Genomic DNA, 27,030 nt, shown 5'->3' with positions numbered 1-27,030 from the left:
GTGGGGAACTCTGTGAAGTTCAAAAAAAAAAAAAAATTAAATACCTCTTCACTCTGCATCCTAGATGAGTGATTTTCTGAGCCTCCGCACAGTGCCTGGGAGTAGCGGAATTCGTCATTTCAGGACTTGACTTAATGTATATCTCTGTGAAGATTGTTTCAATGCACTGCAGTAAACCCCGCTTAGTAGGGATTGTCCAGATAGCTCAGTAGAGCTCTGAGGGGTGAGGACAGAAATGTTCAACAGTATTTGCCGTCTTCTGTGGTTCAGATGTTGAGTAATCTTCACAAAAGTGTGTCTACTCCTTGAGACGCATTTACACAATCATAAGATAAATGAATTCTTGGGAGAGTTCCAGAGCTGGCCTGTTGCAGTTAAAGGGGCTCTGTCACTTCCTTGGGAAAATTTATTGTTTGCCCATGTTCCATGCTTGATTCTGGGTTTCAAGTTCTTGATGTTAGATTTCTCTTCTAGGGGCTTCGTATTATGTCTTTTAGCTTCTGCCTCAAGTTTCTTGCTGGGCATAGTGACAAGAATCTGTATGTTCAAGTTATCCTCACTCTTTGATCTTTGTTTCTTAATTTGGTTTAAAAGGCTTTTTACGGAGCATTTTTATTTTGAGGCACATTCACGGTTTTTGGAGTTTTATTATCCAGAAGCAATAACTAACACAATTGCAACTTTGCTGAATTAATAATGACAATAATGATATAGTTAACCATAGAGTGCCTAAGATGTGTGGATTCTGGAATGCTGAATTTGTTCATTCAAAGTAAATATTTACTTAAATATTCTCATCCCCCACCCTCCAGATATTATTTGTATTTCTTTCGTCGACAGTTGTTTTTTTGTAGGGCTTTTTTTTTTTTTTTTTTTTTTGAGATAGATTCTCGCTCTGTCGCCCACTCTGGAGTGCAGTGGCAGGATCTCTGCTCACTGCAAGCTCCTCCTCCCAGGTTCACACTATTCTCCTGCCTCAGCCTCCTGAGTAGCTGGGACTACAGGCGCCCGCCACCACGCCCAGCTAATTTTTTTTTTGTATTTTTAGTAGAGACTGGGTTTCACAGTGTTAGCCAGGATGGTCTCGATTCCCTGATCTCGTGATCCGCCCGCCTCGGCCTCTCTAAGTGCTGGGATTACAGGCGTGAGCCACCACGCCTGGCCCTTGATTTTTTTTTTTTTTTAAACAAAAACTAGATTAGCACACAAGAAATAATTTCGAAGGGATTCCTGCATAAGACAGAATATGGGACTGACTGAGTTTCCAGAACCATTATTCTGTACTCAGTTCAAGCCCAAGTTCTCTAGGATGTTTCAAACATATGTTGAAATTGGGAGTGATGTGTGAGACTGTGGGGGTAGACAAAAATTTCAGCTTGTATGCACTTCTACTTCAACTCTAAACGTTTCAAAGAAAGTTAAACTGCTTCAAGAAGTTGTGTTCTCTTTCATCATGGTTTTAAACATATATAAACTTTTAGAATGAAGACAAAGATGGTAGGAACTTTGCAACGGCCTCACAGAATGAGTACCTCCTCTGATGCATTGGCTATGGGTGACTCATTTCTGGGATCTGGAAGCTTCAAATGACCCCCACAACAATGTATTATGTATGGATACATGTGCTTTTAAGAAGGAAATAATTGCCAACTGTAGGACCGACTGTTATTGCTCAAAGTGAGTGATAAGAAATTGTGCAATTGCTGGCATTTCATATTGTTTCCTTTATGATGCATTATGAGCCATTTAGTTTCAAGTAAGTATAGTATTTACTGTTTGGCACAAAAGGCAACTTCAGCAAATGGATACAAATCTAGAGGAGGAGTACTCCAGTAGGAAGGAAGCAAGATTCATTTTAACTAAGTGGTTCTGGTTAATGGCTTCTTAATCCTGCATGGACATTAGGAAAAAAACAGACCAAATTGAGGATTAGCTATTTTTATTCTTCAGATAGGAAGAAGCAAAATAATTCTCTAGATGTTATCTGTCCCAGGAGGTATGCAACAGCAACAACAACAAAACGTTCAGATGTGCTTTTCACCATAAAATTAACCTGGAAATTGCACATTAAAATGGAGAAAATTCTCTGGTGGAACTCTGTACTCCTAGGTTCTAAGCTTGCCTTTGTTACTAGCTGAGAAATCTTCAACAACGTGGTTAATTTCTTTGGACTTTGCTTCATATATAGGATGAACAGAATACATTCCTAATCCCTTTGGCCTTTTCTATCTCTCTTCCTCTCTTTAATGGGAGGGACAATCTGCATGTGAAGGCAGAGATGATTTCTTCCAGGACCAGATAAAGAGGAGAGCCTTGCTTTTAGTTTACTTTTACAAATTGATTTAGCTGAAAAATCCAGTTGATGGAATTTACTTTTGTTTTAATCTAGTGAGCTCAATGTCTCTTTTAAAAATTTTGATTTCAACTTTAAAATATCTAGATATATCCAGAAATCACCCTTATTATATTATTTTAAAAGGTTACACCCTTAATTGAAAAACAGACACACTCAATCAATAAACTCTACAAAAGGCATAGGGATTCTCCTTTATATTTGAGAGCTATGTATTAACCAATCCCCGATCAAAATTTGTTTTGATAGGTAAGTATAAGTATAGTATAAATAAGTATAGATGCCAGACTTGTTATCTGTGAAATGAAATACTGTATGTAAGTCTTAATTTATTCATTAATTTAATCTCTGGTCTTTGTTTTGAGCCCTGGATATTAATCCAATGCATTCTACTTATAGGTTATGTCATTTAATATCAACTAAGCCACAGTTACTGCTTATGTGAAATGAAGATAATTTTCTCTATCTTGCAGTGTTGTAAGGTGTTTAGCAGTTTGTCTGACACACAGTTGGGGCTCAAAAAATTTAGTGATTTTTCTTACTAAAATTCATCCAGGCTCATTCATCTTTGGTTGGCTCTTTAGTAGTGTATTGGACTCTTAGCAGTTCCCTTATAATTTCTTGCCTTTTTTTTTTTTCTTTTGCATCATGCAGCTTTATTACTTTGAGATTCATCTTAAGGAAAGCAGTGGACTCCAGACCATCTACGGATGGTTCTTTAAAATAGTCTGGAGTTAACAATCACAAACTCTCCTCAATTCATATGTCCATCCCTCGGGAAAACTTCCAAAGCATTCCCATAGAAATTTTTAGGTTTGCAATTAACTTTATAATCTAAAATGTTTTTGCAAGAAATGGTATTTATTCACTCTCCACTCTAAGTACCATGCTTTTGCTGCGTGTATGCCGCGGACTGTGCTTAGTAATAGCATTATTCGGTACTCTTTTGTTGGTGAATCTGGTGCTGCCAAACCCTCCTCCTTAAAGGAATTGGTACAATAGGGAGTCTGAGAGATTTGCTAAACACTTTTATGAGAATTGCAGACAACCCTGCACTTCTGCAGGAAAACGTTGACATTTTGTTTTTTGGCAGTGCCAGTTGTGTTTATGAAGAAGATATACACATATATTTTTGAACTTTAATCCACTGTAAATTTTAGATTATCTTATTAAGAGGCTTAATAGGTTAGGAAGTAAAAAGTGAGACATCTGTGCAGTGGTGGGGAGGGGGAGGCAGTCTGCTTATTTTTGATGTCCCAAGGGTAAATTGGAGTGTATTATGGTTATAGATAACCGAGAGTGTATGTTTGCTTTTGTCTTAGCACATCTTGTAAGAACACATTAGCTGACACATCAGCAGTTTTTTCTGGGGAAAGTCCAACTTTGCTTCCTAGCCTGGCTTATGTTTTGCTTGATTTATGATGAACTCATGTGTCATACAAGGGTGGGCAAGAAAAGGACAATGATAGATCTGGCTTCTGGTGGCTTCTCCTTACCAGTACAGCTACCAAGACTTTTCATAGAACAATAGATCAAATCAAACACAGCCTGTCCAAAAAGACTTGGGCTTAATGGGATCAGCAAAGGCTGTTAAGTGATTCATTATTATCCTAAAGGACATTTGGTTAAACAGAGAGTGTTTTTAGTAATTCCGCAGAAATAAGCATTTACTACTCACACAACTCATTTAATAATATTTTACGCTTATATGAGACTTACAGACCAAAGTATTTTCTTTCTCTTTTTCTCTAAATAAATTAGTTGCTATTGCAAGTGTACATCCATGAAGCCACTTGGCACAACTATCCTGCTTTGTGTCGAGTTCTGACTTCAGATTACTTAGAAGGACAATCCTGGGGAAAATATCTTGTTTCAGAATCTCTGATATCCACTGTTTTCATCTCCTTTTCTCCTAACTGACATCTTTAGAATCTAGAACCTCCCTATACCCTTATATTAGAGAAATAAGAAAAAAATCTGGAGCCATTTATACAGTGACAAAATTTCATTCACTCATTGTGCTAACTCTTCCTGGTATTTTCACAGTCTATTCTTTTATTTATGACTAAAGCTCAGGAGGCATTGTCTCTCATTAAAATAATTCTAAGTTGTATAGGAAAAATCACTGGGGGAGATATTTTAAGGTAAGGAGTTATACTTTTCTTAGGCTGGTACTGAATATCAACCTGGATCATTAGAAAGAATTGGGAGTCTAATCTAATTTAGAGCCCATTTGGTCTTCTACTCTGTCCTTTAATTTTCACCTTTCTCTTTCTTTCCTTACACAGAAGGTTTCCTAGATATTTGGAACTCCAGTTCTCCATTAACAATCCCCCAGTAAGAGTGAGCCAAACTATAAAAAGAATATAGAGATATTTCAACCCGAAAAAAAACACAAGTGTCTGGGACCGTATCTTAAAAAATCTTGCATATATACCTCAGATGGCTCAGAGGAATTACTGTGTTAATTCAAAGTAAGAACACTGCTGTTTAAAATGATGGCTTTGAATTAGCAAGAATAGTAGTATATGTTATGTGATAAATATATATCCTCTACTTAGTAAGGGAGAGAAGTGATGGAGTTTAAAATTAATTCTATCTAAAGTAATTATAATTTTAAAATGTGTTTCAAAGCTATCTAGAATTTTACTCATCTAAAATAGCACATTCCTTGATGATTCTAGAGAGCTGAAGTTTTCATTTGAATCTGGGATTTGCAATTATATTCTGCACATGAATGTTTCTGAAAATAATATATTTGGAGTTGATGATTATATAAACCAATTTATCAAAAGACAATTTAAACTCAAACCCTTAAAAAATCCAAGAAAAATTCAACCTTCTCGTCATTATTTCAATGTCTTATAAGTCTGCAGATGTTTATTAAATGTTAGCGTAAAAATTATGGCTCACTTTGGGAGGCCGAGGTGGTGAATCACTTGAGGACAGGAGTTTGAGACCATCCTGGTCAACGTGGTAAAACCCCATCTCTACTAAAAATACAAAAATTGGCTGGGTGTGGTGGTGGGCACCTGTAATCCCAGCTACTCCGGAGGCTGAGGCAGGAGAATCGCTTGAACCAGGGAGACGGATGTTGCAGTGAGCCGAGATTGCACCACTGCACTCCAGCCTGGGTGACAGAGTGAAACTCAGTCTCAAAAGAAAAAAAAAAACAAAACAAAACTATGGCTTAATGTAATGTAGTTGTACCTTGTTGAAAAGAGCACTGACTCAAAGTTCCCTGAGATTGACCCCTGTTACCACCTCTGTGCCTTTGAGCATTTACCTTTTCTGAGCAATAGTTTCCTTATCCAAAGTTTCAGGATAGTAACATCTACCTCTCAGGATTGTAGTGAATGATAATAATAAAAATAACAGCAAAAACAACAGCAAAAGCTAATACTGTGTGGACACTATTACACATTGAGAGGTGAAGCCCCCTAGACTTCCTGGGTTGAGTGGGAACTTGGAGAACTTTTCTGCCTAGCTAGAGGATTGTAAATGCACCAATCAGCATTCTGTAAAAATGCACTAATCAGTGCTCTGTGTCTAGCTAAAGGATTGTAAACACACTAAACAGCACTGTGTGAAAACGTACCAATCGGTGCTCTGTAAAATGGACCAATCAGCAGGATGTGGGTGGGGCCAAATAAGGGAATAAAAGTTGGCCACCTGAGCCAGCAGCAGCAACCTGGTGGGACCCAGTCCATGCTGTGGAAACTTTGTTCTTTCACTTTTCACAGTAAATGTTGCTGCTGCTCACTCTTTGGGTCCGCACTACCTTTATGAGCTGTAACACTCACCGCAAGGGTCTCCGGCTTCATTCCCGAATTCAGCGAGACCATGAACCTACCAGGAGGAACAAACAACTTCGGATGCGCCACCTTTAAGAGTTGTAATACTGCAAAGGTCTGCGACTTCACTCGTGAAGTCAGCGAGGCCACGAACCCACTGGAAGGAAGAAACTCTGGACACATCTGAACATCTGAAGGAACAAACTCTGGACACACCATCTTTTAAGAGCTGTAACACACACCGGGAGGATCCACGGCTTCATTCTTGAAGTCAGCGAGACCAAGAACCCACCGGAAGGAATAAATTCTGGACACACCATTGTTCCCAAAGTTCAAAGATACACATTCACTGCATTATTTTATACTTCCTAAAGCTTTAATAATTTTCTTATTGTTCTTATTTTCAAGGTAAGGGATTTGAGGTTGAGATAACTTATATGCATTGCAAGTTAACTCTTAATGAGTGAAAAAGCTAGGGTTTGAACACAGCCCTCCCTGATGCCAAAGTCCCCCGCCCCCCCTTTTTTTTAAGACACAGTCTTGCTCTTCTTGCCCAGGCTGGAGTACAGTGGAGTGATCTCGGCTCACTGTAACCTCTGCCTCCTGGGTTCAAACTATTCTCCTGCCTCAGACTCCTGAGTAGCTGGGATTACAGCTCCCCGTCACCATGCCTGGCTAATTTTTGTATTTTTAGTAGAGACGGGGTTTTACCATGTTGGTTAGGCTGGTCTCCAACTCCTGACCCAGGTGATCCGCCTGCCTCAGCCTCCCAAAGTGCTGAGATTACAGGCGTGAGCCACCGCGCCTGGCCCAAAGTCCACATTTCTAACCATTGTCCATTCCACAAAGAAGCCTAATTGTTGCAGGTTCTTTGGAGAATGAAACACTTAAACAGCTGAAAAGCATTTCAGTCCTGTCTAATTTTCACCACAGCTGTCTGTAGATAGTTTCCTTGCTCTACACCTTTTCCCTAAAAATATTATCAGAGTTCAGGGCAGATTTTTATTGTTTCTTAACTTCATCATGGGTAGCTCCCCATCCCTTCTGTGACTTCAGTCACCATATATCTGAAATGAAAACATCTGGCAGAATGACCCCTCCATGTTCCCTTCTGACTCTGCAGTTCATCAAAAGTTACAGAAGTGTGAAATAATATCCTTAACCTGTAGTATATTAGTACAACCATCCTGGCTGTCCGTTTGGTTATTCTTATTCTTTCCTCTTAAATTGCACTGCAAGTAGCAATTACTTTATATTCCAATTGGTTTCAATGCAACAGCTATGTAGGAAGCCTGCAGCAGCTGCGGGATACAGATTCACCAAAGCGTGAATCTCCCATATTCACCCCCTCACTATAACCGAGATGTGGTTGGCCTGCTGAGGAGAGAGGTTCCTTGAGGGTAAAACTGGGTTGCCTGAAAGTTATGTTACTGAAAGTATTTTGCAAATGCATTGTATTGGTTGTGGTACATTTCTTATCATTGTACTCTTAGTTACTAGGCTGACCCAAAGGCATTTCCTAAAAATACCTCCTAAAGTTGTGTATTTTGTTGGTGCACAAGTAAAACGCCAAATGCCATTACTTTCAATGGCAAAATCCTCAATAACTTTTACACCAACCTAATATATTTTATATTTGTCTTTGGAACACTAATAACAACAGTTTGGGAGGGTGGTGGTGGCTAATTTCTAAATGTGTGCACAAGATCTGCCTTTAAACACACACTCCAGCACTCCCTGATATCTGGAGCAATTTATTTCATTTACTTTAGCTCATTTTCCTACATCTATACTATCTAGGTTTCCTAGCTTGTGAGATCTGAAGAATCACCTAACATTCTTGTTAAAATGCAAATTCTTCAGTCCCTCTAGACCTACCGAATCTAAACTCCAGGGCAGAAGACTAGAAATCTGTATTTTTTACAAAAATGCACCCTAGGAGAGTCTGACAATTGAGTCAATTTCAAAAACAATTTGCTAATACAATACTATAACTATGTGCACATTAAATTAGAGAATGAATTTAAGTGAGTGAACTATAGTAAATTGCCAATTGATGCTATATTTATTAGTAAAGACAAGCTATATAGATACTAGATATACTTAGTTGTATACATGCATTTGATCCAATGGAATGTAACTTTAGTGTTTTCCTAATGTTAACTATCTTCCTTTTTAAGGTTTTGTTAAGGTTCCTAAATGGCCTTGGCTGTCTTGTCTTATGTGTTCTATGCTTGTTAACCTCTCAACTAATTCATGTCAAACTGGACACTTTAATTAATGGGTTTTTAGACTTGTAGGGAAGAATGTTTAGACTTTGTTTTCGGTTGTTCAATCATGTCCCTTGTAAATACCCCAAATGCTGTCAATTCTTTATCTTTGTTCTAGGTCCTGAACGAAGTTAGTTTTCTTTTCTTTTTTCTCTCCCTTACCTCCCCTCCCCTTCCCTTCCCCTCTTTCTTTCTTTTCTTTCTTTTTACTATGTAACATTTTGCAAAAGAGAGGGCTTTGCTGTATAGCCTCACGTAAAGAAACATCTCAGAATGACTTGAAAAAAATGCATAAAGGCTTATAATTCTCCTTGATTTATATATAGGGAAAATGTGTATTAGGTTTGTGTTTCCTTATAAATTCACTTTAATAATGTAAAGTCATTGTAGGAAAGGCAATGTGTGAAATAAAAGATATTATGTCATAAAAATTGTGTTTGAATCTTAAGATTGTTACACAGTAAGTAGTCATGGGCAAACTAATTAATTTCAGTGGGTTTCAGTTTCTTTAGTTATGAAAACAGACATAAGTTCCGTTATTAAATTCTTACTCTTTGCTAGACATTTTTAAAAGTGTTTTGCTTATAAACCATTTAATAAAAAGGAGAAATTCCTATTATTTCATTTCACAGATATATTAGTCAGGATTCTTCAAAGGGGCAGAACTAATAGGATAGATGTGTATGTGAAAAGGAGTTTATTAAGGAGAATTGACTCACAGGATCACAAGGTAAAGTCCCATGATAGGCTGTCTGCAAGTTGCGGAGCAAGGAAGCCAGTAGTGGATTAGTCCAGGGCCCAAAAGCTCAAAAGTATGGAAGCCAACAGTGTAGCCTTCAGCTAAAGGCCCAGGAATCCCTGGCAAACCACTGGTGTAAGTCCAAGAGTCCAAAGCTGAAGAACCTGGAGTTTGATGTTGGAGGATAGGAAGCATCCAGCATGGGAGAAAGATGAGGCTAGATGCTCTTCCATCTTCTCTTGTCTGCTTTATTCTAGCCTGGCTGGCAGCTGATTAGATGGGGCCCACTCAGATTAAGGGTGGGTCTGCCTCTCCCCCAGTCCACTGACTCAAATGTTATTCTCCTTTGGCAACACCCTCAGAGATACACCCGGGAACAATACTTTGCATCCTTTAACCCAGTCAAGTTGACACACAATATTAACCATTAAAACAGATAAGAAAATGGAAGGGCAGAGAAGTTAAGTCAGAGTTCAGGGTGACACAACCAGGAGTGGTGGAGTTAAGGCACCCATCTTGTAGGCAGAAATATTATGAGGATTAGCAATTCTATATGAATAGTACCTCCTTTAGGGACTGCTATATAGCAGGCTAAATGCATGTGCTGTGGTCTCATGTTTGTGTCGCCTCCAGAATTCATGTTGAAACTTAACAAAAATGTAACAATATTAAGGGATGCAACCTTGAGGAGGTGATGAACTTATGAGGGTAGATTAATGTAGGATGAGTGCCTTATGAAAGGGCTAAAGAAAAGTAGTTTGACTGCTTTTGGCTGATCTGCCCTTTTCCTATGCAAGGCCATACCATTTGTCCCTTCCAAAGGATGTAGAATTCAAGATGCCATCTTAGAAGCAGACTAGACCTTATTAGACACTGAACCTACTGGCACCTTGTAGCCTTTGGAGTCTTGAGAAATAAATTTCTATAACTTACACACTACCCAGTTTGTGGTATTTTGCTATAGCTGCACAAATAGACTAAGACAACTTTGTCACTAATGTATTTATAAAATGCCAGTAGTTCCTATACTTACTCCAAATAAATTAGATTAAAGATGATCCATTCCAAGGAAAAAGGTTTTTGCTGTTTATCTGAATAACATCCACTAACTGGTTGGTTTCACCATTTCACACTTTATCACTTTATTTTTTTATGTTTTTGTTTTCTAGTTTTATTGAGGTATAATTGGCAAATAAGGATTGTATATATATTTAGGGTGTTTTATATGTTTTGACATATACATACTTTGTAAAATGATTACCACAATCAATCAATTAAAATATCCATCACCTCACATAATTTTTGGTGAGAATATTTAATATCCACCCTCTTAGCAAATTTCAAGTATATAGTACAGTAATATTAACTATAGTCACCATGCTGATATTCGATTTCCATAACTTACTCATCTTACATAACTGAAACTGTACCCTTTGACCAATATCACCACATGTTCCCCAAAATCCTACCCTTTGATAACCTCCATTGTGCTCTCTGCTTCTGTAAGTTCAACTTTGTTAGATTCAACATAAAATAAGATCATGCAATATTTGTCTTCCCGCACCTGGCTAATCTCATGTATATATTTATATATCACATTTTCTTTATGCATTCATCTTTCACATGAACACACATGTTGATTCCATGTCTTGGCTATTCTAAATAATGCTCAGTGAACATGGGAATGCTGATATCTTTTCAAGATTCAGATTTCATTTTCTCTTTTGAATATACATGCAGAAATGGGAATGGTGGGTCACATGGAAGTTCTATTTTTAATTTTGGGGGGGCCCTCCATAATGTTTTTTATAACGGCTGTGCCAATTTACATTTCCACCAGGAGTATATAAGGATTCCCTTTTCTTCACATCCTCACCACTCACGACACCATGGTACACTTGCAGCTGGTCGTGCATTTACATTCTACTTGCCTGAAGTTACTTTTAGTACAGACTGAACATATCAACATAAGATGGCGTCTAACATAATAGGAGATACATTATAGTTGCCAACTGGAGTGTAGAGTTCAAGTAGCTTAGATTCAAATGTTGTTTCTGTATAATTTCTGTATATGAGTGTCTGACCTTTGCCATCATTTTTCTTCTCCAAGTTTCACTTCTTCTCCTACATAAATTGGGACTGATAAGGTTGTTTGAGAATGGTTTGTAGTAGTACATACTAAAACAATAAGACGTTTACCAATCTACCTCCCTCACACTTTTTCTGAAACCTTTTCTGATCTTAAATCATCTTAAGACATTCTAACATGATTCCTACAAAAACTGAATCCACTAAAATTCAAATTTAACACACTTTCCTTATTGTTCAGTTCTTAGGCAGATTTTAAAAAAATCATAATGTACTTTTAAGTTTCAAAATAATAGGATTTAAATTCAGAAATCAAAATTATCTCTGAATTTGCATTTATTTCTTATATAGCAGTAGTAATTTCTGATTATGACCTGTTGTGCTGATAAATAATAGACAGCAATATTATTCATGGGGTGAAAGTATGGAAAATGGCATCTAAAAAGAATTGTATTAAGGTTGAAATTACATCTTTCTTTTCACCATGTTGTATGCATCTTATAATATGAAACAGTAAGAAAATTAATGATGTCAATCCCTAAGAATAGACAACAAATTGGGAGTTAAACAGTACACTCAGATCTCCTTACTGAGAAAAATATTGTCTTTTTAAAGACTGTCTTTGGTGTAATTTCTCCTTTGGGCCACTAATATTTTGAATGATGTATCTCTGTTTCTCCCACAGTACTCCAAGATAAGTGAGGTGGTGGTAAGCACCACAGTGAACAGCTTGCAATTAGTCATAGCTCTTACCAGATGTGAAGAAATCACCCACTCAGACGTACTTATGCCTATTTAGACAGCATTACTCTAGAGTTTAAATCATGGATAGAAGTTACTTTTGTATATATATTCCATATTAATTCATGTTTTGTAAAACTTACTTTTACATGCTCTAAAGAAACACAGTATAATGAGAAAACTAAACAATGAATACATATATAAGGATATTCTGTTAAATATAATGTTTAAGATATTCTTAAAATTTTCCTCCTGTAATCTGAGACTGATATGGAAATTACCATATTGTCTATAAAATGAAATGATGTTCTGTAAAAAAGTAAAATGGGGTAGGGCAATCTCTCTCTTCTTCAGACCTAGTATTGATCAATTAAAAAAATTGGAATCGTCACAATCAAGGCATCAAAGCTTTGAAATTATCAGATATCTCTTCCTTCAACTAAGATAAAAAATCCTTGCTGGGCACAGTGGCTTTTGCCTGAAATCCCAGCACTTTGAGAGGCCGAAGCGGGCGGATCACCTAAGGTCAGGAGTTTGAGACCAGCCTGGCCAACATGGTGAAACCCTGTCTCTACTAAAAATAAAAAATTAGTCGGGTGTCGTGGCATGTGCCTGTAGTCCCAGCTACTTGGGAGGCTGAGGCAGGAGAATCGCTTGAATCCAGGAGGCAGCAGTTGCAGTGAGCCAAGATCACGCCACTGAACTCCAGCCTGGGCAACAGAATGAGACTCCGTCTCAAAAAAACAAACAAACAAACAAACAAACAAAAAATATCCTTGATGTGAACTGTACTTAGCAGAAAAAAAAAAAAAGCTCAATATATTTGAAGTTTATTTCTACCAAGAATATTTTGTCAGATCTAAATATATTCTTCAACTTCTCAGTAAATGAAAATATGTTACTGAATGTTTATTGAACACTTGAAAAAAATTCTTGTCTTAAAGCCATGGGAGAATTTGTAATTTAACTTACTGTGTGCCAATCATCACTGTGTGCTCGATGTGCATTAACTTATGTAATTGTTTCAAAAATATGCCAAAATAGATACTGTCAGCTCTGTTTTGCAGAAGGAAAAAAAGTCACAGAGTGATAGTTACTCAGTAATATAAGTTTATAGAAAAGCTGGAATTTGAGTGAGCGATATGGCTGTATAACTTGTTTTCATAAACACTATAAAAGTTTTACCAAGGTGGAGGAAAGGAACCGATAATAGTTCAGGGCCTGCTGTGTGTCTGTCAATGTGCTGGCTATTGTGCACATGTTATGTTACATAGATCTTATAGTTACACTTTGAGGGAAATCCCTATTTTATAAATAAGGAAGCACACCCTGAGATGTTAAGTAAGTTGCACATGGCCACATAGCTAATACATGGAAAACTTGGGATAAAATCCCATGAACCTGCTATACACTGTGAGATATATTATGTTTAAGCTTGTTTCTGCCTTAAGTCACCCTGAAAAAAAAAATGGTTTAAGAGTTAAATAAGGAATAATTCTGGCAAAGTACGGAGATTATAGGCCCTTATGAAATTTAGTAATTTACAGGGCGCAATAGGGCTATTGACAAGAGACTCTGAGAATTTCTGTTTCAGGCTATATCTCACTTTCTATAGGATGTTCACAATCTCTAAATAATTGTTTCACCATATCATAAAGACTTTCATTCCATGCTATTCTAAACCACCTTCCTTCAGAATACCTAATTTTTAGTGACATGTAATATATCTTTTAAATCTGGACTTAATATTTATGTTATTTCACCTGGATGTGCATAGACTTGAATGTCATGTTCATTGGGATTGGAAATGACAAGGAACCAGAGATGATGAAGTGACTTACCCTAAGCTCAATGCTTTTGTGTTTCTGCAAATACTTATCAAATGCCTACCATGTGCCAGGTACTGCACTAAAGTGAAAATATAACATTTAACAAAATTTGACATCTGCTGAGGAAGATCCACTTACATTTTCGTCAATACTCATGGTGCTCCAACATACAGCTGTCTGCCAATCATTTTTATTGAAGAAATAACTGGCTGTCAGCATTTTAGACACCATCTTTAGTTGAAAAAAAAAAAAGAAGTATTCTTGTGGTCAAGGAAACACTTAAAAATTTGAAAGCCAGCAGAACCATTTTATACACAGCCATTGCCATTCTAATCCTTGGAATAAACTCCTGGGAGCTGATCCAGCACTGAAATCCAAAATGTGCTGCCCATATTTATGTTTTACAAGTATTTTAATACAATTTCAGAGTATCTAATTCTTGTTAGCTGGTAATGTAAGATGGTAGTTGCATACAGAAGCTTCAAATTCTTGTTCCATCACTTAATAACTGTGTCATTTTGACTGTTTCAAATATTATCTAAATCTGGACTCTTCCATGTGTAAAATAACACGTGCTTCCTATGGTTGCCACGAGGATTAAATATGGTGATATATTTGAATCAATTGGCACAATTAGTAGGACCAGTAAAGTGCCTGCCACAGAGTTGGCAGCTAATAACTATTTAACAGTGTTGAGGTTAACATTTCTTGATTATCAAAACTATTATTCCAATTACGACAAACAACAGATATTTATTAGATATCTAACAAATAGCATTGATGCTAGAAAGCAGGGAAGGTGAGTATCTGTGTTCCAACTGATCACGTGTCCTTTTCTCTGAGATAAGACCAGACTTCAGAATACTTCACATGGTAATCTCAGGATGGAGTTCATGTGAAAACGAAATCATTCTGTCAAATTTATTATGGAATCAGGAATATATCTCTGCTTGTTCCCATGCTGAAAATTAGTCAACATCATTTCTTCCTTTACACTTTGCTATGGGCACATGGCCTATCCTTATTAATTCTTTAAGGACAAGGTGGTAAATTTTTCTGCTTTTTATTAGTACTTGTGTGAGACAGAAGGCATAGACAAAAGAAAACAAAAGAGGAATTAGAGGAAGGCAAAAAAGTTTGGAATTGCATCTTATGATGTAGTTACAAAACTAATCAATAATCCAGGTATTGCTTACTTTATATTTTAAAACTCTAGGTATTATTTGCTTTACTCGAAAACCTTGTACAATATCATTTGTTTTATAGAGAGTAAGAAAAGAGTCCCGGCCCAAGAGGCTCTGGTTATGATTTACCAGTAATCCTCCTTGGCCTGCCCATTGGGTACTCTTTGCAAAGGTGAAGGAAAAAGGTATAAATGTTCTCCCAACTCAAAAATAGCCACCTCAAAAAATGTCACTCATTTTGTCATTAATCTCATGTCTTCCCTATTTCTTTTAACATATGGCTTATTTTTCATTAATACTTTCCCTCTTTTCTTTCCTCCTCTTATTTTATTTCTGATCCTGATCTTGAAACAAGCATAAATCTGAAATTATCACCACATAAATATATTATGCCTTAAATTCTTTATGAAGTTAGATATGTTTTGAACAAATAATTAAGCATAACTTATAACCACAACAGTACTGATACTTTTTGTCAAATAGAAAGTAATCTTCTCATGTGTATTTAAAGTTCATGTTATATACATTAAACCTCTAATACCATGAAAGGCATATGACCTTCCTTCAAGAATCTCTGAGACATTAATGCCATGCTCATGCAGTTCTGGCCTGGGTATCAATAATAGACTTGTTTTACAAAATATTGATGGAACTCTTACCATGTTTTGCATTCTAAAATTTAGAATCTGTAAGCTAAGTTAAGCTTAGTATTATAAAGACGGCCAATAAATTCCTGTCCTTAAGAGGATCACAGCAATGGTTATAACAGACATTAAATAAACTTTTTAACCTAACTTTTATTTATCGCATATTTATGGTTAACTCCTCAAACTTCTTGCAGATCAGGTTTTGGATGAATCTTGAAACATAACAAAAGCAGTCATTTACTCCTATTTTATTTACCCATTCAACAAATTTTACAAGGCACTGTGGAAAGTACAAGGGCTGTGGAGAAAAACATCAGAAGTGTTATTTGCTCTCTCAAGATCTCACATTCTTATGGTGAAACTGTTGGGGAAACATACATTAACAGTGGAGTGTAACAAGGACACTGAAGGGGTGTACACCAGGTGACATAGTTATGTGGGAAAGAAGAACCCTTGCCTAAGATGAGGAAATGGTTTTTCGGGAGAAGGTTATGGTTGATGTCGTGAAACTGTTGAGTTTTTGCTTGTTTGGCTTCATTTCGAAACTTGTTACCACGGAGGACTTACCATTGTTCACGTAAGCACAGAGGTTTATGAGAGTCTTTGAAAGAAGACGTCATGGACTTCTTATTACTACATGGATTTTTGTGTTAATGAAAAATACTATTTACTGATTGACTTATACGCTAGTAATTGATCCCGACTCAGTTAAAATAATTTCTTTTAATTTGTAGCTGGCACCTTAATCCTTACATAGCTTAGAGTTTGACCTTTAAGGCTGAGCTTTAAAATAACATTCAAATGTAAAATCTAAGTTTAGATATTCCTTCTGAAACTTACTATTGAAATTAAAGTAAAAACAGGTAATTTGAAGTTGTTCTAATAACGCCTTAAACTTGTGCAACTGTTTATAGTGTATAACATCAAAAATATGATATAAAAAACATTCACACATGTCTCAAGTATATGGAATTATTATCATTTTAATCAGCATTTTCACATGTGCCCTAATAGGAAATGATACTATTTGGCAGAAATTGCTACTTACTATTATAAGTCACTTGAGAAATGAGAATTTTTTTTTGTTTGTTTGTTTTTTGTTTGTTTGCTTTTTGAGATGGAGTCTCACTCTGCGGCCCAGGCTGGAGTGCAGTGGTGTGATCTCTGCTCACTGAAAGTGCTGCCTCGCGGGTTCACCATTCTCCTGCCTCAGCCTCCCGAGTAGCTGGGACTACAGGCGCCCGCCACCACGCCCAGCTAATTTTGTTTTTGTATTTTTAGTAGAGACGGGGTTTCACCGTGTTAGCCAGGATGGTCTCGATCTCCTGACCTCGTGATCCGCCCGTCTCGGCCTCCCAAAGTGCTGGGATTACAGGCGTGAGCCACCACGACCGGCCGAGAATTGTTTTAAAGGAGCTAATGATCCAGTGAAGAAGGAATCTTCCATAGTGTTAGGAAGAGCCTTGACAGTAGCAGAAACTGAAGGCTAAGTACAGTGACCTCCTTGCATGGAGAAGCAGATGTCTCCTGGCATTTCCCCCTTCCCCTTAGAAATCATTTATCTGAAAGAGACGGGAAAAGAGAGTTGGGGAGGAGACAGGAAGGAAAGGGGGAGAAGAAAGAAACAGATCTATATGGAGAAACTGACAAATGCAACCCAAAATTTAGAAGCCAGTTCAACTATCAATACCGGGAACCCAGTTTTCAAACTTCTTTAGGAGGACTGTGGGTAAGAGTAAAAGTCATGTCCATTCTCCTTTGGGAGGCATGAGTGAAACTAGTCAAGAAACACCCATCAGCACGAGTGATGTGGTAGGTCCTGCACAAGTATGGGCTTGCTGGGCTGGGACCTGTTACCAATTCTAGCTGTTCACCAAGTCGAAATAGGCTGCTTAGGGGGAAATACATTTGTGCAATTATATTTGCACATGATCTAAATTTTTGTTTTCTAGTTTTCAAATAACACATGATTATTGTAGGAAAGTTGAAAAACTTTGAAATTGTTTCTTTTTTTAAAACTCTACGGGCTACAATTTTTTAAAAATCTTGAACAATTTGTATGTATTTAGATTCTGACTTTATTTAGTCTATTTCCAGCTTACTTAGGCTTAATTCTATGTTTCAGTGAATCAGGGTTCAATCTTTTTTAAAATTTCCATATTTTAGTTATATATATTTTGATATAATAGCTCAGTTGAAGAGTACAATGTTGTGATATTTTTCATAAAATACACAAATTATCTAATTGGATACATTTTTGTTACCGTCATATGTGAATGAAAAATTTTAACTCTACTAAAGTTAGGAATAGTTTTTTTCCCAACATAACTTTTCCATAATCTTCTGAAATTCAATACTGCGAAAGGTAAGTCTAAATTTAGTCTTATATTTCTCTATTAGGGATAAGGTGCTCTTTTCTGCCCAAATTCTTGTAAGTTTTCTCATTAGCAATGAAATCTAATTTCCAGAAATTATGTAGGAGTACTGAATCTCTTTCTATCATTTTTGCCTGATATGTAGGGAGAACTTTTGAGCTGTACAGTGTTGTCAGTCCAGCAAATTTATCCTAGTAATGCTTTAATTATTATTCCTGATACCTTCAGATACCTCTTTGTTCAACCATCACAATTAATTGTATAAATTCAGAGATATACACTTCTTAAATCAATAACATTTATTTGTTGTCTTAATTTTTGCCTTTTTTCTCTACATTCTGGTAATGCTGCTTAAGATGGTCTTCTATGTCAATAATTCAGTTTTTCCATCGGTGCATTCTATTTTTTTCTTTAACAGTTTAAATATCTGCCAAGTTATATGTGACCCTAAATCACATTTTTAACTTACCCTGCTCTGTTTTTATTTTAATGTGATGTTACTTAATTTTTTGAGAATGTTATTTTTATTTAAGAGAACACTGAAGATCCTGTCTATATTTTTTCATTTTTAAAATATATTTTATTTTTAAATTGTAACATGTTTTGTTAAAAGTTTTACTCTTCTACAACCTTCAAAACATACTGTTTCTCTTATGTTTATTAAAAAAAAGAAGCATTTTCATTGTTCCTATAACTTAATTTCTGGTTATTGTCCTTGAGGGAAAGATTCTTTGCCTGGTGGTCATAGAGAATTTATGGACAGAAAAAGGAAAATGACTTACAGAAAACACAAGTGAGGTACAGAAGCAGCTGAATTGGTTAGAGCTTGGTGTTTGCCTTATTTAAACACAATTTGAACAGTTGGCCACCTTTCGTTGGTTGAAACTTGGTGATTGGTAAAAGAGTAGGTTACAGTCTGTTTACACGTCCAGTTAGGTTACAGTTCACTATGTACGGAGAAATGTTTCGGCTGAACTTACAAGGAAACAGTGTTAGGCTAAATTTAATTTAATAGGATCCTAGTTTGACCATGCTAATATCCCTTGATTAAAAATGCAAAGACAGGTAGAGAGGGCTGACGAAGGGACTGTTTGGCATGCTTTCATCCCTATGTATTAACAGCCGAGTAGCAATAGCTCAGGGCAACTGTGTCCATACGAAATAGAAATCCAACTGGAATTGGGATTTTTCATTGATCCTACTGGGCTTACCTTGGTGCAGTAGGAAAGAGAACCAGGAATAAATCAGATAAAAACATACAATATGTATAAAGTAGAAGCTAGACAAAAATAAATTTTCATTAGTAACTGGGTCTAGAGGCATGGCAGAGCAGACTGAACAAACACTTCAAGTACTAACTTAAAAAAAAAAAAAAAAAAGTCTTTACTACCCAAGGACTCATTTGTTCCTCAAGTTACCTCAAGACCCTGTCGCTGAACTGGCAGGTGAACTTAGAGCAAATAGTTATCCACCTTGAGATCTGGCTGAAGGCTGGAAACGGAAGGCAGTGAGTTTTTAGTTTTTATTTAAGAGAACATTGAAGATCCTGTCTATATTTTATTTTTTATTTTTAAAATATATTTTATTTTTTAGGGTCTAGATTCTGGACTGGCCTATTATATAACTCTTTCCTAGTTTCCAGCACCGAGGTAGAAATGAAGATTCACTCATTTACTCCCTCTCTTCTTCCCCTGAATCTTTTTGACAATTTTCCTTCAAAATTTCAGATAGAGGGAATTAGATGCTTATCCTTAAGAAGCCATTTTCCTAGAATCTTGTTATAGATTGAAGATATTTCTAATATATAAATATTTATCAAAATGAATGTGCCTTTTCCTTCCTTTTGTTTTTATGCTACCTAGATTGTATGTTTCTTTACTATTCTCTTTGCTTTCTTTCTTTGCCCTAACACTAGTTTGTTGATTTACAACTTCTTCAGTTATTTTGTAGGTATGTATTCTGGTTGTAATTCTACTAATGGCCTTGCCTATGCCTGTTGGTTCAATACATATTAGATCATTTACACCTTTCATTATTATTACCTTGATTACACTTGTCAGTCCAAGAAGTTTTCTATAAGCTTATCATATCAGTGGGCTAGGGGAGGTTACAAAACGCTGATATGAACTTGACCCCCTCTTGAGACCATCACAAGAAAGAACTCAAAAATGAGTCATAAAATAGTGAAAGTACAGAGATTTATTGCAAAGTAAAAGTACACACTCAAGAAAGGGGAGTACAGGTGTATGCAGGACATACCAACAGGCTTTGGAGCTTCTGTCTTTACGGGTTTCTTTAATCACGAGGTGGAATATTCTCCTGGGAAAAGATGATTTCTTAGAACTGTGGTGCCACCCATTTTTACACCAAATATAGCTCTTCCTGGACTGGAATGGTGCTGGTGGGTGTGGGATTTCGTATGCTGATGAGTGTATGATGAGGTCTGTGATTAAATCCAGTGACATGTTTGGTCCAGTTGGTCTTAGCCAGCTTAGCCCACATTCTGCTTTTCAGGGTCTTATCGTCCCCTACCTTGTGCAGCTATTTCAATAGTTTCCTTTTTGTTAGTCATGTGGAACTGCTGCCTGGATTTTTTATTCTCCTGTGACCACACTGTATTATTTCTGTCTTACTTGGAATCTATCCAATTTTTCAAATTTCTTCAAGGCTAATCTCAGCCATGTTCTTCACTTCAGTTCCTTCCTCATTTCAATTCCTTCCTTCCTTTCTGCACTTTCTTCCTTCTTTCCTTTCTTTTTTTGGACAGAGTCTCGCTGTCACCAGGCTGGAGTGCAGTGGCGCCATCTCAGCTCACTGCAAATTCTGACTGCCTGGTTCAATTGCTTCTCCTGCCTCAGCCCCCTGAGTACCTGGGATTACAGGCATGTGCCACCACGTCAAGCTGTTTTTTATATTTTTTAGTTGAGACAGCGTTTCATCATGTTGGCCAGGATGGTCTCGATCTCCTGACCTCGTGATCCGCCTGCCTCAGCCTCCCAAAGGGCTGGGATTACAGGCGTGAGCCACCGCGCCCAGCCTAATTCCTTTTTACTTGTCTATCACTACCAATTTTAACAAGTCGAAGAACACATTCTCATTTATCTTTATATCACCAAAATTGATATCATTGCCTGACACACAGTTGATATTTAATTTTTAAATTAGTTTTGAAAAGTTGGAATGCAAGGGTGATGAAATCTAGACCTCTATTAAAATACTTTATTTAGTTCCTTTTCTTTTTTGCCATAAAAGATATTTTGCTGAAAATAAGTGATTCAGCAGGTGATTAGAGAGGCTTGTGCAGAGCAGTACTAATTAGGAGGTATTGCTAAGGCAACAGTTGCTGATTTCTCATTAAACACTTAAAAATTAGTGTAATATATGTACAGGATTGAAAAAATCTGGAGATCTACTATGAAACATAGAGCCTAAGATTAATAATACTGTATTGTAGACTTAAAAATTTGCTCTTCTTTCCATAAAAGTGAAAAACGAAAGGGAGAGGAGGAAAACTTCTGGAGGTGATGAATAAGTTCAGGATATTGGATAGTGATGATGGCTTGATAGTTTCACAGGTGCATAATTTCTCCAAGTACATCAGTTTGTATGCATTAAATATATGTTCTTAAATTTCAATCATACCTCAATAAAGCCATTACAAAATAATGAGATAATGACAAAGACAAAAAGACAAACAGATAAACAAACAAAAACCTTCCAGTATATCCTGTCCCACCACTTTGCACTTCCCAGGCCCTGTTCCCAAAAGCAGCCTCTTTAGCTCTTGCTATTTTTTTTCTGGTACATTCTTCCATATTTCTAAATTGTATACTTATGTTGCAGTTTATTTGTTAAATTTAGTTATCATTAATTTCCTGTTGAATTATTTGAAATTTAACTTTTCATATTACCTCCACAATTCTTCTTTCCTTGTTTGCTCAGTAAATAAGTATCAACTTTGTTTAGTCAATGTTTATATTATTTTCATATTAAAATTGTTTAATGTGTAGTCAAATAGAAGTCAGGTGGTATCCTAAGATTGACTTCTCTTCAGGTAATTTTTTTTTAAAAAGTCTCTTAAAAATGTATTTTATATTCCTCGTAATTCTTCCATAATTTGTTTTAATGTTCCAAAGTAATTTACTAAAGGCCTAGCAATAACGTTTTCTTATACTCAAGCTTATGAAATCATAACTCTTTTTTTTCTCCCTCTGAAGATACCCCTTCATCTTCTCTGTCTCATTTTGCTCCAGTGAAGAGCTGTTAGCTTTCTGAATTAGTGCCAGTGTGTCATACTGGGACTTCACTGTCTGATTTTCTTATATTAGGGCTCTTTTCTTGGTCCTGTGTCTTTCAGTTTATTTGCTCCCTGTTTCACTGAGACATATTCTCCAGCAGCTTATTGAAAAAATAGTGAAGAGTTGATTTTTTGAGCCTTTGCATATCATAAAATGTCTTTTTTACATTTCTGTATAGTTGAATGATAATTTGACTAGATAAATAATTCTAAGATGGATTTATTTTCCTTTCAAAACTTTTATAGCATTATTCTGCTGCTGACTTCCGCACAAATGTTATCTTTAAAAGAGTCTAATATCATTCTGGATCATTCTTTGGTAAATGTTTGTTTTTCATTTTCTTTCGGTTTTTCTCTGAAAGAACTCATTCATCCACAACTCTTCTGTACTGTTGGGGGTCTTCTCGTTAATTTGGTATCCCAGAAATTTTTTTCTTTTTTTTTTTCTTTTTTTTGAGATGAAGTTTCGCGCTCTTTGCCCAGGATGGAGCGCAATAGCATTATCTCGGCTCACTGCAACCTCTGCCTCCCAGATACAAGCGATTCTTCTGCCTCAGCCCCCCAAGTAGCTGGGTTACAGGCGCGTGCCACCACACCCGGCTAATTTTTGTATATTTAGTAGACACAGGGTTTCACCATGTTGACCAGCCTGGTCTTGAACTTCTGACCTCAGGTGATCTATCCGCCTTGGCCTTCCAAAGTGCTGGGATCACAGGCGTGAGCCACTGCGCCCAGCCCCGGCTGAAAATTCATAATGCTGATTCTTGGCACGGTTCTTCTAGTTGTTCATTATGTTGGCCACTTTGTGAGCAACTTCTTTCCAATCTATAAATGGGTATCTTTCAGTTGTAGGAGGTTTTCTTGTATTATTTTTATAACAATTCTCAGATTTTTAATCTTATCCATTTCCTTTCTCACGCTACTATAAAATAAATGTTAGAATTCATGGTTTGTGTTTTGGTTTTTTTATTATATTCTCTCTCATTTTTCACCTATTTGTCTTTTTTTCTTTTTATTCCACTCATCTATATATTCCAAATGAAATAAATATCTATGTATCTACACACATATGTGTGTGTATGCTATATATACAACCTCCTAGACACATATGTAAGTAATTTAGATAACTTTATTGAGCACATATTGTAAACTGCACATACTTAAAAGTATATATTTTGGTAAGATTCGACATATGTACACACCCATGAAACCACAATGACAATCAAGATAATGAAAATATAGCTCATCCCTAAAAGTTTATTTATGTACCTTTATGCCTCTGTTCTGTCCCTACCTATCTCTTATATCTGCTAGGTGTCCACTAGTATGCTTCTGTCACTATAGATTGCTTTGCATTTTCTAGAATTTTACACAAGTGACATAATACAGTATGTATTTTTATCCTTTTATTTCACTCAATATAATGCTTTTTACATTTAAGTTGTGTATATGAATTGCTCATTCTTTTTCATTGTTGATTATTATCCCATTATAATGTGTATTCAATTTCTTTTGCTGCTGCAAGAAATTACCACAAATTAGTGCATTAAACAATACATTTATTCTCTTACATTTCTGGAGATTGAAGTCCAAAATGAATTTCACTTGGCAGAAGTCAAATTGTTGCTATAGCTAGTTCTTTCTGGAGGCTCTAAGGGGAGAACCCATTTTCCTGCCTTTTTCAACTTCTAGTGACTGCCTGTATTTTTGACTTGCAGCCCCTTCCTTATATTTTCAAGGCGTATCACTCCAATTCCTGCTTCTGTTACCAAATGGCCTTCTGTTGTGAAGTCAAATTTCCCTTCTGCTCCAGCTTATAAGGACATTGGAAATGATATTTATGGCCTACTCATATATCTAGCACAATCTCCCCAGCTCAAGAGCCTTAACTTAATCACATCTACAAAGTCCGTTTTGCTATATGAGATTAATTCATAGGTTTTGGGAATTAGGACTTGGATTATTCAGCCTATCAATATGGATATACAAAACATTGCTTATCCATTCACCTTTGATGGTCATTTCAGTTGTTTCCAGTTTGGCAGCTATTACAAGTAAAGCTGCTGTGAACATTGAGTACAAATCTCAGTATGGACATATGATTTCCTTTATCTTAAATAATTGGGCATGGAATGACTGAATTATATTCTGCGTGTATGATTAACTCTTTAAGAAACTGTCAAACTTATTTTCAACATGCTTTTCTCAGTTTTCATTCTCACCAGCAGGAAACATGAGACTTCTAGTTTCTTCATAAACTCACTAACTACATACAAATGTTAGTATTCTAATAAGTGCACGGTGGTGGTATCTATTGTGCTTTTTATTTGAATTTGCCTAATGACTCATTATGTTGTATTTATTTGATATCCACACATCATCCTTAATAATGTATCTTTTCAATTTTTGTTTTTTTAAAAATCAGGTCATCAGTGTGGAGTTTTGAATGTTCATTTTATATTATGACTACAAGTTGTTCACCAGATGTAAGATTTTCAAATCTTTTATCCCAGTCCGTAGCTTTTCATCCTATTAACAGAGTATTTTATAGAGAAAATGTTTTTAATTTTGATGAAGTAGAATTTTTTTCTTCTATGGATCACTGTTTTGCATTAAAATATATTTGTATAACTGAGTGTCACAAATGTTTCCCTTTGTGTTTCTTTCTAGAAGTTTTTTTCATCATTTTATGTAGGTATTGCATTCGTAACTGTTATACATTTTGCATAAATATCTTAAATAATATATGGATCAGAATGCTTTTTTGTCATATGACCGTCCAAATTTTTTGACATCATGTTTTGAACACAATGTCCTTTTTCCCCTGAATTGCCTTTGCAATTTGTCAAAACTCAATTGTCCCTGTGTATGTGGATCTGTTACTGGGTTATTTCTGTTTCATTACTCTACTTGTCAATCTTTACAACAACTTCATACTGTCTTGATTACTGTATCTTTATAGAAAATATTGAAATCAGTTAGCAATACTCCTTCAGATTTGTTATCTTAATGTCTTTTTAGCTATTCTGTGTTTAATTTTTACATGAAGCTTAGAATACAATTTCAACTCTTTTTTTTTTGAGATGGGAGTTTTACTCTGTCACCAGGCTGGAGTGCCATGGTGCCATCTCAGCTCACTGTAACCTCCGCCTCCTGGGTTCAAGTGATTCTCCTGCCTCAGCCTCCTGAGTAGCTGGGACTAAAGGCGCACACCACCACGCCTGGCTAATTTTTGTATTTTTAGTAGAGATGGGGTTTTGCCATGTTGGCCAGGATGGTCTTGATCTCTCGACTCGGTGATCCACCTGCCTTAGCCTCCCAAAGTGCTGGGATGACAGGCATGAGCCACTGCACCTGGCAACAATTTTAACTCTTAAAATCCTGTTGGGATTTTTATTGGGATTGTATTGCCTCTACAGATTAATTTGGGAGAACTGACCATCATATTTTTTAAAATTACAATTATAGTATTTTTTATTTTTATAATTTTTATGTGTCTTGTGTTTGGAGTTTGTTAACTTTCTTAAACATGTGGGTGTCCAGTTTTCATTACATTTGAAATGCTTTCGGCCACTAGTTTTTTTTAATATCCCCTTCCCTTTTGTGGTCACTCGTTACACATGTATTAAGCTACATGAAATTTTCATTCAGTCCACTCATGCTCTTTTTATTTTAAAATTTTTCATCTTTAATTTTGAATTGTTTTTCTTGCTATATGTTCATATTCACTATTGTTTTCTTTCTTCTATATTTGTCATTAATCCTATCCAGTGTATGTTTTTCTCATAAAATTTTGTGTTCACTTCTAGAAGTAAAAATTTGGGTCTCTTAAAAAAATGTCTTCCATGTCTCTTCTTAACTTCATGAACATACAGAGTACAGTTATAACTATTTTAATGTCTTTATGTGTTCATTTTACCATATCTGTTAGTTCTGGTTCGACTTTGATTAACTGAATTATCTTGTCATTAGGTTTCAAATTTTTCTGGGGCTTTGAATGTCTAAAAATTTTATATTAGAAACCAGGCACTAGCAGTTTTACCTTGTTGAGTGCTGGAAATTTTTATATTACTATGAATATCCTCAAGCACTGTTCTAGAAGGCAGTCAAATTAGCTTGGCAACAGGTGATGCTTTTATTTCTTGCTTTTAAGTTCTGTGAGGTGGGACCAGGACAGTGCTCAATCTGGTTATTTCTCACTATGGAGACAAGGCTTTTTTGGGGTCTCATGAATCTTCAGGGCTCCTAGTTTGACTAATTGGAAAAGGCAGTATTCCCTGAAGTGTGAGCACCATGTACAGTACACCAATCTCTTAATTTTTTGGGCAATGGTTCTTTCTCTGGACTCAGGAAGTTTCACATGTATGTACTGATCAACACTATCCTGACATCTTAAGGGGATCTTGCAGATCTCTAGAGTTCTCCCTCTACGCAGCAGTGTCCTCTCTGGTAACTATCCTGCAAACACTGTGCACCTTGGTCTCCTTAGAGTCTTATTCTCTGTCTCCTCTACCCAGGGAGTCTGCTGAATCCCGATTGGATTTCCTCTTAGTGCACAATGTCTTGGAAACTCTTTAAAGGCAATAAACTGACAGAATCATAGGGATGACCTTATTTGTTACCCGTCTCTCAGAGATTATTATCTGCTGGCGGCTAATCTCTATTTTCTTGCGAACCGTTACTTCAGATGGGAAGGAATATCTAGTTAACAGT

General features: G+C 36.3%; 1 protein-coding gene across 2 annotated transcripts in view; it reads left to right on the top strand.

The window, feature by feature from the left end:
• Nucleotides 1-27,030, top strand: part of LOC105463297 (anoctamin 3) — a 485,486-nt gene that overhangs the window by 144,407 nt on the left and 314,049 nt on the right. The window lies entirely within an intron of this gene.

Source organism: Macaca nemestrina, chromosome 12 (genome assembly GCF_043159975.1).
Source record: "Macaca nemestrina isolate mMacNem1 chromosome 12, mMacNem.hap1, whole genome shotgun sequence".
NCBI classification, from domain to species: domain Eukaryota; kingdom Metazoa; phylum Chordata; class Mammalia; order Primates; family Cercopithecidae; genus Macaca; species Macaca nemestrina.
The sequence above is the reverse complement of the archived record's forward strand: the minus strand, read 5'-3'. Positions and strand labels throughout refer to the sequence as shown.